Source organism: Nymphaea colorata, chromosome 9 (assembly GCF_008831285.2).
Source record: "Nymphaea colorata isolate Beijing-Zhang1983 chromosome 9, ASM883128v2, whole genome shotgun sequence".
Taxonomy (NCBI): Eukaryota; Viridiplantae; Streptophyta; class Magnoliopsida; order Nymphaeales; family Nymphaeaceae; genus Nymphaea; species Nymphaea colorata.
In genome coordinates this window covers 24,937,895-24,953,180 of record NC_045146.1, presented here as the reverse complement: position 1 = coordinate 24,953,180, position 15,286 = coordinate 24,937,895, and the positions used below count along the sequence as shown (strand labels likewise).

General features: G+C 40.5%; 1 long non-coding RNA gene across 1 annotated transcript in view; it reads left to right on the top strand.

Annotated features, from left to right (window-relative positions):
- LOC116259894 (uncharacterized) overlaps window positions 1-15,286 on the top strand; it is a 38,230-nt gene that overhangs the window by 15,728 nt on the left and 7,216 nt on the right. The window lies entirely within an intron of this gene.

The window sequence follows — 15,286 nt, the reverse complement described above, 5'->3', positions numbered from 1 at the left end:
GATTAAGCAACGTTCGCTCCATCAAGTTAAAATTGTCAATTAGTTGTATTTGAAATAATTGGCTGACTAACAGACACAAACCAACGATGGCCAACTTGATCCATTGTATAATGGTTAGTTTTAGGACTTTATGTGTAATCGTCTCATTATGAGGGAAAAAGATACGTTGAACCTCGTTCCAACAAAGGGGTAAACAGTCCCATGAGACCTGGGACAGTTCAAGGATGTGGATAAAGCAACGTTCGCTCCATCAAGTTAAAATTATCAATTAGTTGCATTTGAAATAATTGGCTGACTGAAAGACACAACCAATGCATGCCCACTTGATGCATTGGTACAATATGGCCAGTTTTTATGATGTTATGTATGATCTTCACGTTATGGCGCAAAAGATGCGATGAACCCGACTCAACAAGATGAGAAAACAGTCCCGTGAGACCTGGGAACTGATGAAGGAACTTTGATGAAGCAATATCTCTACCATCAAGTTGAAAATGTCAATTAGATGCAATTGGAATAATTGGCTGACTGGTTGTCAAAATCAGTGCATAGCAAAACTTGATGCATTGGTATAATGGCCAGTTTTAGGAGTTTATGTGTGATCGTGTCATTGTGTGGGCAAAAAGATACGATGAACTCGTCCGACAAAGGGTAAAGAGTCCCGTGAGACCTGGGGACTGCTCAAGGATGTGGATGAAGCAACGTTCGCTCCATCAAGTTAAATTGTCAATTAGTTGCATTTGAAATAAATGGCTGACTAACAGACACAACCATGCATGGCCAACTTGATGCATTGGTATAATGGTTAGTTTTAGGACTTTATGTGTGATCGTCTCATTGTGTGGGCAAAAGATGCGATGAACCTCGTCCAACAAAGGGGTAAACAGTCCCATGAGAATGGGACTGGCTTAAGGATGTGGATGAAAGCAACGTTCGCTCCATCAAGTTAAAATTGTCAATTAGTTGCATTTGAAATAATTGGCTGACTGAAGACACAAACATTGCATGGCCAACTTGATGCATTGGTATAATGGCCTTTTTTATGATGTTATGTTTGATCTTCACGTTATGGGCGCAAAAGATGCGATGAACCCTGTTCAACAAGATGGGAAACAGTCCCGTGAGACCTGGGAACTGATGAAGGAACTTGATGAAGCAATATCTCTACCATCAAAGTTGAAAATGTCAATTAGGTGAAATTGGGAAAATTGGCTGACTGGTTGTCAAATCAATGCATAGCCAACTTGATGCATTGGTATAATGGTCAGTTTTAGGAGTTTATGTGTGATCGTCTCATTGTGTGGGCAAAAGATACGATGAACCTCGTCTGACGAAGGGGTAAAGAGTCCCGTGAGACCTGGGGACTGCTCAAGGATGTGGATGAAGCAACGTTCGCTCATCAAGTTTAAAAATTGTCATTGATTGCATTTGAAGTAAATGGCTGACTAACAGACAAAACCAATGCATGGCCAACTTGATGCATTGGTATATGGTTTTGTTTTTTAGGACTTTATGTGTGATCGTCTCATTATAAGGGCAAAACATACGATGAACCTCGTCCAACAAAGGGGTAAACAGTCCATGAGACCTCGGGACTGTTCAAGGATGTGGACGAAGCAACGTTCGCTCCATCAAGTTAAAATTGTCTATTAGTTTGCATTTGAAATAAATGGCTGACTGAAAGACACAACCAATGCATGGCCAACTTGATGCATTGGTATAATGCTAGTTTTATGATGTTATGTATGATCTTCACATTATGGGCGCAAAAGATGCGATGAACCCTATTCAACAAGATGGGAAACCAGTCCCGTGAGACCTGGGAACTGATGAAGGAACTTGATGAAGCAATATCTCTACCATCAAGTTGAAAATGTCAATTAGATGCAATTGGGATAATTGGCTGACTGGTTGTAAAAATCAATGCATAGCCAACTTGATGCATTGGTATAATGGTCAGTTTTAGGAGTTTATGTGTGATCGTCTCATTGTGTGGGCAAAAGATACGATGAACCTCGTCCGACAAAGGGGTTAAGAGTCCCGTGAGACCTGGGGACTGCTCAAGGATGTGGATGAAGCAACGTTCGCTCCGTCAAGTTAAAATTGTCAATTAGTTGCGTTTGAAATAAATGGCTGACTAACAGACACAACCAATGCATGGCCAACTTGGATGCATTGGTATAATGGTTAGTTTTTAAGACTTTATGTGTGATTGTCTCATTGTGTGGGCAAAAGATACGATGAACCTCGTCCAACAATGGGGTTAAACACTTCCGTGAGACCAAGGGACTGTTCAAGGATGTGGACGACGCAACGTTCGCTCCATCAAGTTTAAAATTGTCATTTAGTTGCATTTGAAATAAATGGCTGACTGAAAGACACAACCAATGCATGGCCAACTTGATGCATTGGTATAATGGCCAGTTTTATGATGTTATGTATGATCTTCACATTATGGGCGCAAAAGATGCGATGAACCCTATTCAACAAGATGGGAAACAGTCCCGTGAGACCTGGGAACTGATGAAGGAACTTGATGAAGAAATATCTCTACCATCAAGTTAAAAATGTCAATTAGATGCAATTGGGAAAATTGGCTGACTGGTTGTCAAAATCAATGCATAGCCAACTTGATGCATTGGTATAATGGTCAGTTTTAGGATTTTATGTGTGATCGTCTCATTGTGTGGGCAAAAGATACGATGAACCTCGTCCGACAAAGGGGTAAAGAGTCCCGTGAGACCTGGGGACTTCTCAAAGATGTGGATGAAGCAACGTTCGCTCCATCAAGTTAAAATTGTCAATTAGTTGCATTTGAAATAAATGGCAGACTAGCAAACAGAACCAATGCATGGCCAACTTGATGCATTGGTATAATGGTTAGTTTTAGGACTTTATGTGTGATCGTCTCATTGTGTGGGCAAAAGATACGTTGAACCTCGTCCAACAAAGGGGTCAAGAGTCCCATGAGACTTGGGGACTGCTCAAGGATTTTGATGAAGCAACTTTATCTCCATCAAGTTAAAATTGTCAATTAGTTGCATTTGAAATAATTGGCTGACTAACAGACACAACCAAAGCATGGCCAACTTGATCCATTGGTATAATGGTTAGTTTTAGGACTTAATGTGTAATCGTTTCATTCTGAGGGCAAAAGATACGATGAACCTCGTCCAACAAAGGGGTAAACAGTCCCATGAGACCTGGGGACTGTTCAAGGATGTGGATAAAGCAACGTTCGCTTCATCAAGTTAAAATTGTCAATTAGTTGCATTTGAAATAAATGGTTGACTGAAAGACACAACCAATGCATGGCCAACTTGATGCATTGGTATAATGGCCAGTTTTATGATGTTATATATGATCTTCACGTTATGGGCGCAAAAGATGCGATGAACCCTATTCAACAAGATGAGAAACAGTCCCGTGAGACTGGGAACTGATGAATAACTTGATGAAGCAATATCTCTAACATAAAGTTAAAAATGTCAATTAGATGCAATTGGAATAATTGGCTGGCTGGTTGTCAAAATCAATGCATAGCCAACTTGATGTATTGGTATAATGGTCAGTTTTAGGAGTTTATGTGTGATCGTCTCATTGTGTGGGCAAAAGATACGATGAACCTGGTCCGACAAAGGGGTAAAGAGTCCGTGAGACCTGGGGACTGCTCAAGGATGTGGATGAAGCAACGTTCGCTCCATCAAGTTAAAATTGTCAATTAGTTGCATTTGAAATAAATGGCTGACTAACAGACAAAACCAATGCATGGCCAGCTTGATGCATTGGTATAATGGTTAGTTTTAGGACTTTATGTGTGATCGTCTCATTGTGTTGGCAAAAAATTCGTTGAACATCGTCCAACAAAGGGGGTAAACAGTCCAGTGAGACCTGTGGACTGCTCAAGGATGTGGATGTAGCAACGTTCGCTCCATCAAGTTAAACTTGTCAATTAGTTGCATTTGAAATAATTGGCTGACTGAAAGACAGAACCAATGCATGGCCAACTTGATGCATTGGTATAATGGCCAGTTTTATGATGTTATGTATGATCTTCACGTTATGGGCTCAAAAGATGCAATGAACCCTATTCAACAAGATGAGAAATAGTCCCGTGAGACCTGGGAACTGATGAATAACTTGATGAAGCAATATCTCTACCATCAAGTTAAAAATGTCAATTAGATGCAATTGGAATAATTGGCTGACTGGTTGTCAAAATCAATGCATAGCCAACTTGATGCATTGGTATAATGGTCAGTTTAGGAGTTTATGTGTGATTGTCTAATTGTGTGGGCAAAAGATACGATGAACCTCTTCCGACAAAGGGGTAAAGATTCCCGTGAGACCTGGGGACTGCTCAAGGATGTGGATGAAGCAACGTTCGCTTCATCAAGTTAAAATTGTCAATTAGTTGCATTTGAAATAAATGACAGACTAACAGACAGAACCAATGCATGGCCAACTTGATGCATTGGTATAATGGTTAGTTTTAGGACTTTATGTGTGATAGTCTCATTGTGTTGGCGAAAGGTACGTTGAACCTCGTCCGACAAAGGGGTAAAGAGTCCCGTGAGACCTGGGGACTGCTCAAGGATGTGGATGAAGCAACGTTCGCTCCATCAAGTTAAAATTGTCAATTAGTTGCATTTGAAATTAATGGTTGACTTACAAACAGAAGCAATGCATGGCCAACTTGATGCATTGGTATAATGGTTAGTTTTAGGACTTTATGTGTGATCGTCTCATTGTGTGAGCAAAAGATGCGATGAACCTCGTCCAACAAAGGGGTAAACAATCCATGAGACATGGGGCCTGCTTAAGGATGTGGATGAAGCAACGTTCGCTCCATCAAGTTAAAATTGTCAATTAGCTGCATTTGAAATAATTGGCTGACTGAAAGACACAACTAATGCATCGCCAACTTGATGCATTGGTATAATTGCCAGTTTTATGATGTTATGTATGATCTTCACGTTATAGGTGCAAAAGATGCGATGAACCCTGTTCAACAACCTGGGAAACAGTCCCGTGAGACCTAGGAACTGATGAATAACTTGATGAAGCAATATCTCTACCATCAAATTAAAAATGTCAATTAGATGCAATTGGGATAATTGGCTGACTGGTTGTCAAAATCAATGCATAGCCAACTTGATGCATTGGTATAATGGTCAGTTTTAGGAGTTTATGTGTGATCGTCTCATTGTGTGGGCAAAAGATACGATGAACCTCGTCCGACAAAGGGGTAAAGAGTCCCGTGAGACCTAGGGACTGCTCAAGGATGTGGATGAAGCAACGTTCGCTCCATCAAGTGAAAATTGTCAATTAATTGCATTTGAAATAAATGGCTGACTCACAGACACACAACCAATGCATGGCCAACTTGATGCATTGGTATAATGGCTAGTTTTAGGACTTTATGTGTGATCGTCTCATTGTGTGGGCAAAAGATACGTTAAACCTCGTCCAACAAAAGGGTAAACTGTCTCATGATGTAGATGAAGCAACGTTCGCTCCATCAAGTTAAAATTGTCAATTAGTTGCATTTGAAATAATTGGCTCACTGAAAGACACAACCAATGCATGGCCAACTTGATGCATTGTTATAATGGCCAGTTTTATGATGTTATGTATGATCTTCACGTTATGGGCGCAAAAGATGCGATGAACCCTATTCAACAACATGGGAAACAGTCCCGTGAGACTTGGGAACTGATGAAGGAACTTGATGAAGCAATATCTCTACCATCAAGTTGAAAATTTCAATTAGATGCAACTGGGAAAATTGGCTGACTGGTTGTCAAAATCAATGCATAGCCAACTTGATGCATTGGTATAATGGTCAGTTTTATGAATTTATGTGTGATCGTCTCATTGTGTGCGCAAAAGATACGATGAACCTCATCCGACAAAGGGGTAAAGAGTCCCGTGAGACCTGGGGACTGCTCAAGGATGTGGATGAAGCAACGTTCGCTCCATCAAGTTAAAATTGTCAATTAGCTGCATTTGAAATAAATGGCTGACTAACAAACACAACCAATGCGTGGCCAACTTGATGCATTGGTATAATGGTTAGTTTTAGGACTTTATGTGTGATCGTCTCATTGTGTGGGCAAAAAATACGATGAACCTCGTCCAACAAAGGGGTAAACAGTCCCATGAGACCTGGGGACTGCTCAAGTATGTGGATGAAGCGACGTTCGCTCCATCAAGTTAAATTTATGTATTAGTTGCATTTGAAATAATTGGCTGACTGAAAGACACAACCAATGCATGGCCAACTTGATGCATTGGTATAATGGCCAGTTTTATGATGTTATGTATGATCTTCACGTTATGGGTGCAAAAGATGCGATGAACCCTATTCAACAAGATGTGAAACGTTCCCGTGAGACCTGGGAACTGATGAATAACTTGATGAAGCAATATCTCTACCATCAAGTTAAAAATGTCAATTAGATGCAATTGGAATAATTGGCTGACTGGTTGTCAAAATCAATGCATAGCCAACTAGATGCATTGATATAATGGTCAGTTTTAGGAGTTTATGTGTGATCGTCTCATTGTGTGAGCAAAAGATACGATGAACCTCGTCCGACAAAGGGGTAAAGAGTCCCGTGAGACCTGGGGACTGCTCAAGGATGTGGATGAAGCAACGTTCGCTCCATCAAGTTAAAATTGTCAATTAGTTGCATTTGAAATAAATGGCTACAGACACAACCAATGCATGGCCAACTTGATGCATTGGTATAATGGTTAGTTTTAGGACTTTATGTGTGATCGTCTCATTTAGTGGGCAAAAGATACGATGAACCTCGTCCAACAAAGGGGTAAACTGTCCCATGAGACCTGGGGACTACTCAAGGATGTGGATGAAGCAACGTTCGCTCCATCAAGTTAAAATTGTCTATTAGTTGCATTTCAAATAATTGGCTGACTGAAAGACACAACCAATGCATGGCCAACTTGATGCATTGGTATAATGGCTAGTTTTATGATGTTATGTATGATCTTCACGTTATGGGCGCAAAAGATGCGATGAACCCTATTCAACAAGATGGGAAACGGTCCCGTGAGACCTGGGAACTGATGAAGGAACTTGATGAAGCAATATCTCTACCATCAAGTTGAAAATGTCAATTAGATGCAATTGGGAAAATTGACTGACTGGTTGTCAAAATCAATGCATAGCCAACTTGATGCATTGGCATAATTGTCAGTTTTAGGAGTTTATGTGTGATCGTCTCATTGTGTGGGCAAAAGATACGATGAACCTCATCCGACAAAGGGGTGAAGAGTCCCGTGAGACCTGGGGACTGCTCAAGGATGTGGATGAAGCAACGTTCGCTCCATCAAGTTGAAATTGTCAATTAGTTGTGTTTGAAATAAATGGCTGACTAACAGACACAACCAATGCATGGCCAACTTGATGCATTGGTATAATGGTTAGTTTTAGGACTTTATGTGTGATCGTCTCATTATGGGGGCAAAAGATACGATGAACCTCGTCCAACAAAGGGATAAACACTCCCATGAGACCTAGGGACTGGTCAAGGATGTGGACGAAGCAACGTTCGCTCCATCAAGTTACAATTGTCAATTAGTTGCATTTGAAATACATGGCTGACTGAAAGACACAACCAATGCATGAAAAACTTGATGCATTGGTATAATGGCCAGTTTTATGATGTTATGTATGATCTTCACGTTATGGGCGCAAAAGATGCGATGAATCCTATTCAACAAGATGGGAAACAGTCCCGTGAGACCTGGGAACTAATGAATAACTTGATGAAGCAATATCTCTACCATCAAGTTAAAAATGTCAATTAGATGCAATTGGAATAATTGGCTGACTTGTTGTCAAAATCTATGCATAGCCAACTTGATGCATTGGTATAATGGTCGTTTTAGGAGTTTATGTGTGATCGTCTCATTGTGTGGGCAAAAGATACGATGAACCTCGTCCGACAATGGGTTAAAGATTCCCGTGAGACCTGGGGACTGCTCAAGGATGTGGATGAAGCAACGTTCGCTCCTTGATGTTAAAATTGTCAATTAGTTGCATTTGAAATAAATGGCTGACTAACAGACAGAACCAATGCATGGCCAACTTGATGCATTGGTATAATGGTTAGTTTTAGGACTTTATGCGTGATCGTCTCATTGTGTGGGCAAAAGATACGATGAACTTCGTCCAACAAAGGGGTAAACAGTCCCATGAGACCTGGGGACTGCTTAAGGATGTGGATGAAGCAACGTTCGCTCCATCAAGTTAAAATTGTCTATTAGTTGCATTTGAAATAATTGGCTGACTGAAAGACACAACCAATGCATGGCCAACTTGATGCATTGGTATAATGGCCAGTTTTATGATGTTATGTATGATCTTCACGTTATGGGTGCAAAAGATGCGATGAACCCTATTCAACAAGATGTGAAATGTTCCCGTGAGACCTGGGAACTGATGAATAACTTGATGAAGCAATATCTCTACCATCAAGTTAAAAATGTCAATTAGATGCAATTGGAATAATTGGCTGACTGGTTGTCAAAATCAATGCATAGCCAACTAGATGCATTGATATAATGGTCAGTTTTAGGAGTTTATGTGTGATCGTCTCATTGTGTGAGCAAAAGATACGATGAACCTCGTCCGACAAAGGGGTAAAGAGTCCCGTGAGACCTGGGGACTGCTCAAGGATGTGGATGAAGCAACGTTCGCTCCATCAAGTTAAAATTGTCAATTAGTTGCATTTGAAATAAATGGCTACAGACACAACCAATGCATGGCCAACTTGATGCATTGGTATAATGGTTAGTTTTAGGACTTTATGTGTGATCGTCTCATTTAGTGGGCAAAAGATACGATGAACCTCGTCCAACAAAGGGGTAAACTGTCCCATGAGACCTGGGGACTACTCAAGGATGTGGATGAAGCAACGTTCGCTCCATCAAGTTAAAATTGTCTATTAGTTGCATTTCAAATAATTGGCTGACTGAAAGACACAACCAATGCATGGCCAACTTGATGCATTGGTATAATGGCTAGTTTTATGATGTTATGTATGATCTTCACGTTATGGGCGCAAAAGATGCGATGAACCCTATTCAACAAGATGGGAAACGGTCCCGTGAGACCTGGGAACTGATGAAGGAACTTGATGAAGCAATATCTCTACCATCAAGTTGAAAATGTCAATTAGATGCAATTGGGAAAATTGACTGACTGGTTGTCAAAATCAATGCATAGCCAACTTGATGCATTGGCATAATTGTCAGTTTTAGGAGTTTATGTGTGATCGTCTCATTGTGTGGGCAAAAGATACGATGAACCTCATCCGACAAAGGGGTGAAGAGTCCCGTGAGACCTGGGGACTGCTCAAGGATGTGGATGAAGCAACGTTCGCTCCATCAAGTTGAAATTGTCAATTAGTTGTGTTTGAAATAAATGGCTGACTAACAGACACAACCAATGCATGGCCAACTTGATGCATTGGTATAATGGTTAGTTTTAGGACTTTATGTGTGATCGTCTCATTATGGGGGCAAAAGATACGATGAACCTCGTCCAACAAAGGGATAAACACTCCCATGAGACCTAGGGACTGGTCAAGGATGTGGACGAAGCAACGTTCGCTCCATCAAGTTACAATTGTCAATTAGTTGCATTTGAAATACATGGCTGACTGAAAGACACAACCAATGCATGAAAAACTTGATGCATTGGTATAATGGCCAGTTTTATGATGTTATGTATGATCTTCACGTTATGGGCGCAAAAGATGCGATGAATCCTATTCAACAAGATGGGAAACAGTCCCGTGAGACCTGGGAACTAATGAATAACTTGATGAAGCAATATCTCTACCATCAAGTTAAAAATGTCAATTAGATGCAATTGGAATAATTGGCTGACTTGTTGTCAAAATCTATGCATAGCCAACTTGATGCATTGGTATAATGGTCGTTTTAGGAGTTTATGTGTGATCGTCTCATTGTGTGGGCAAAAGATACGATGAACCTCGTCCGACAATGGGTTAAAGATTCCCGTGAGACCTGGGGACTGCTCAAGGATGTGGATGAAGCAACGTTCGCTCCTTGATGTTAAAATTGTCAATTAGTTGCATTTGAAATAAATGGCTGACTAACAGACAGAACCAATGCATGGCCAACTTGATGCATTGGTATAATGGTTAGTTTTAGGACTTTATGCGTGATCGTCTCATTGTGTGGGCAAAAGATACGATGAACTTCGTCCAACAAAGGGGTAAACAGTCCCATGAGACCTGGGGACTGCTTAAGGATGTGGATGAAGCAACGTTCGCTCCATCAAGTTAAAATTGTCTATTAGTTGCATTTGAAATAATTGGCTGACTGAAAGACACAACCAATGCATGGCCAACTTGATGCATTGGTATAATGGCCAGTTTTATGATGTTATGTATGATCTTCACGTTATGGGTGCAAAAGATGCGATGAACCCTATTCAACAAGATGTGAAATGTTCCCGTGAGACCTGGGAACTGATGAATAACTTGATGAAGCAATATCTCTACCATCAAGTTAAAAATGTCAATTAGATGCAATTGGAATAATTGGCTGACTGGTTGTCAAAATCAATGCGTAGCCAACTTGATGCATTGGTATAATGGTCAGTTTTAGGAGTTTATGTGTGATCGTCTCATTGTGTGGGCAAAAGATACGATGAACCTCGTCTGACAAAGGAGTAAAGAGTCCCGTGAGACCTGGGGACTGCTCAAGGATGTGGATGAATCAACGTTCGCTCCATCAAGTTAAAATTGTCAATTAGTTGCATTTGAAGTAAATGGCTGACTAGCAGACAGAACCAATGCATGGCAAACTTGATGCATTGGTATAATGGTTAGTTTTATGACTTTATGTGTGATCGTCTCATTATGAGGGCAAAACATACGATGAACCTCGTCCAACAAAGGGGTAAACAATCCCATGAGACCTGGGGACTGTTCAAGGATGTGGACGAAGCAACGTTCGCTCCAACAAGTTACAATTGTCAATTAGTTGCATTTGAAATAAATGGCTGACTGAAAGACACAACCAATGCATGGCCAACTTGATGCATTGGTATAATGGTCAGTTTATGTTGTTATGTATGATCTTCACGTTATGGGCGCAAAAGATGCGATGAACCCTATTCAACAAGATGGGAAACAGTCCCGTGAGACCTGCGAACTGATGAAGGAACTTGATGAATCAATATCTCTACCATCAAGTTGAAAATGTCAATTAGATGGAATTGGGATAATTGGCTGACTGGTTGTCAAAATCAATGCATAGCCAACTTGATGCATTGGTATAATGGTCAGTTTTAAGAGTTTATGTGTGATCGTCTCATTGTGTAGTCAAAAGATACGATGAACCTCGTCCGACAAAGGGGTAAAGATTCTCGTGAGACCTGGGGACTTCTCAAGAATGTGGATGAAGCAACGTTCGCTTCATCAAGTTAAAATTGTCAATTAGTTGCATTTGAAATAAATGGCGGACTAACAAACAGAACCAATGCATGGCCAACTTGATGCATTGGTATAATGGTTAGTTTTAGGACTTTATGTGTGATCGTCTCATTGTGTGGGCAAAAGATACGTTGAACCTCGTCCAACAAAGGGGTAAACAGTCCCATGAGACCTGGGGACTGCTCAAGGATGTAGATGAAGCAACGTTCGCTCCATCAAGTTAAAATTGTCAATTAGTTGCATTTGCAATAATTGGCTGACTAACAGACACAACCAACGCATGGCCAACTTGATCCATTGGTATAATGGTTAGTTTTAGGACTTTATGTGTAATCGTCTCATTATGAGGGAAAAAGATACGTTGAACATCGTCCAACAAAGGGGTAAACAGTCCCATGAGACCTGGGGACTGTTCAAGGATGTGGATAAAGCAACGTTCGCTCCATCAAGTTAAAATTGTCAATTAGTTGCATTTGAAATAAATGGTTGACTGAAAGACACAATCAATGCATGGCCAACTTGATGCATTGGTACAATGGCCAGTTTTATGATGTTATGTATGATCTTCACGTTATGGGCGCAAAAGATGCGATGAACCCTACTCAACAAGATGGGAAACAGTCCCGTGAGACCTGGGAACTGATGAAGGAACTTGATGAAGCAATATCTCTACCATCAAGTTGAAAATGTCAATTAGATGCAATTGGAAAAATTGGCTGACTGGTTGTCAAAATCAGTGCATAGCCAACTTGATGCATTGGTATAATGGTCAGTTTTAGGAGTTTATTGTGTGGGCAAAAGATGTGGACGAAGCAACGTTCGCTCCATCAAGTTAAAATTGTCATTTAGTTGCATTTGAAATAAATGGCTGACTGAAAGACACAACCAATGCATGGCCAACTTGATGCATTGGTATAATGGCCAGTTTTATGATGTTATGTATGATCTTCACATTATGGGCGCAAATGATGCGATGAACCCTATTCAACAAGATGGGAAACAGTCCCGTGAGACCTGGGAACTGATGAAGGAACTTGATGAAGAAATATCTCTACCATCAAGTTAAAAATGTCAATTAGATGCAATTGGGAAAATTGGCTGACTGGTTGTCAAAATCAATGCATAGCCAACTTGATGCATTGGTATAATGGTCAGTTTTAGGAGTTTATGTGTGATCGTCTCATTGTGTGGGTAAAAGATACGATGAACCTCGTCCGACAAAGGGGTAAAGAGTCCCGTGAGACCTGGGGACTGCTCAAAGATGTGGATGAAGCAACGTTCGCTCCATCAAGTTAAAATTGTCAATTAGTTGCATTTGAAATAAATGGCAGACTAACAAACAGAACCAATGCATGGCCAACTTGATGCATTGGTATAATGGTTAGTTTTAGGACTTTATGTGTGATCGTCTCATTGTGTGGGCAAAAGATACGTTGAACCTCGTCCAACAAAGGGGTCAAAAGTCCCATGAGACTTGGGGACTGCTCAAGGATTTTGATGAAGCAACGTTCGCTCCATCAAGTTAAAATTGTCAATTAGTTGCATTTGAAATAATTGGCTGACTAACAGACACAACCAAAGCATGGCCAACTTGATCCATTGGTATAATGGTTAGTTTTAGGACTTAATGTGTAATCGTTTCATTCTGAGGGCAAAAGATACGATGAACCTCGTCCAACAAAGGGGTAAACAGTCCCATGAGACCTGGGGACTGTTCAAGGATGTGGATAAAGCAACGTTCGCTTTATCAACTTAAAATTGTCAATTAGTTGCATTTGAAATAAATGGTTGACTGAAAGACACAACCAATGCATGGCCAACTTGATGCATTGGTATAATGGCCAGTTTTATGATGTTATGTATGATCTTCACGTTATGGCCGCAAAAGATGCGATGAACCCTATTCAACAAGATGGGAAACAGTCCCGTGAGACCTGGGAACTGATGAATAACTTGATGAAGCAATATCTCTAACATAAAGTTAAAAATGTCAATTAGATGCAATTGGAATAATTGGCTGGCTGGTTGTCAAAATCAATGCATAGCCAACTTGATGTATTGGTATAATGGCCAGTTTTAGGAGTTTATGTGTGATCGTCTCATTGTGTGGGCAAGAGATACGATGAACCTCGTCCGACAAAGGGGTAAAGAGTCCCGTGAGACCTGGGGACTGCTCAAGGATGTGGATGAAGCAAGGGTAGGAACAAAAAAAATAGTATTTGTATTTCATTGCTATAAATATGGATTATTGAAAAGAATAAGACATGTTATTTGGATATTTCCCTTCAACCACGAAACGAAGTATTTTTTATTTGGTACGAACAGTTGAAGTGGATTCTCGGAGGAGAGGATGGATTATGGGAGTGTGTGACTTGAACTATTGATTGGTCCATGCAGATATATTATCTGCCACATTGGAATTCATAAACAAATGTGTCTCTGTTCCAACCGCCGCCCCCCCTGCGGAGCAAGAGGATAGGCTGGTTCCTTTGAGGAGAATCTTTTCTATGATCAGACCCGAATCATGTCATGCATGAATAGGCTTCGTAAGATCTAGTAGAATAAGTGATGTGGCATGATCCAGATTATGTTCTATCTATTCCACTTCCATTCGCTCCATCAAGTTAAAATTGTCAATTAGTTGCATTTGAAATAAATGGCTGACTAACAGACAAAACCAATGCATGGCCAGCTTGATGCATTGGTATAATGGTTAGTTTTAGGACTTTATGTGTGATCGTCTCATTGTGTTGGCAAAAAATACGTTGAACCTCGTCCAACAAAGGGGGTAAACAGTCCCATGAGACCTGGGGACTGCTCAAGGATGTGGATGAAGCAATGTTTGCTTCATCAAGTTAAAATTGTCTATTAGTTGCATTTGAAATAATTGGTTGACTGAAAGACACAACCAATGCATGGCCAACTTGATGCATTGGTATAATGGCCAGTTTTATGATGTTATGTATGAACTTCACATTATGGGCGCAAAAGATGCGATGAACCCTATTCAACAAGATGGGAAACAGTCCCGTGAGACCTGGGAACTGATGAAGGAACTTGATGAAGCAATATCTCTACCATCAAGTTAAAAATGTCAATTAGATGCAATTGGGAAAATTGGCTGACTGGTTGTCAAAATCAATGCATAGCCAACTTGATGCATTGGTATAATGGTCAGTTTTAGGAGTTTATGTGTGATCGTCTCATTGTGTGGGCAAAAGATACGATGAACCTCGTCCGACAAAGGGGTAAAGAGTCCCGTGAGACCTGGGGACTGCTCAAAGATGTGGATAAAGCAACGTTCGCTCCATCAAGTTAAAATTGTCAATTAGTTGCATTTGAAATAAATGGCAGACTAACAAACAGAACCAATGCATGGCCAACTTGATGCATTGGTATAATGGTTAGTTTTAGGACTTTATGTGTGATCGTCTCATTGTGTGGGCAAAAGATACGTTGAACCTCGTCCAACAAAGGGGTCAAGAGTCCCATGAGACTTGGGGACTGCTCAAAGATTTTGATGAAGCAACGTTCGCTCCATCAAGTTAAAATTGTCAATTAGTTGCATTTGAAATAATTGGCTGACTAACAGACACAACCAAAGCATGGCCAACTTGATCCATTGGTATAATGGTTAGTTTTAGGACTTTATGTGTAATCGTTTCATTCTGAGGGCAAAAGATACGATTAACCTCGTCCAACAAATGGGTAAACAGTCCCATGAGACCTGGGGACTGTTCAAGGATGTGGATAAAGGAACGTTCGCTCCATCAAGTTAAAATTGTCAA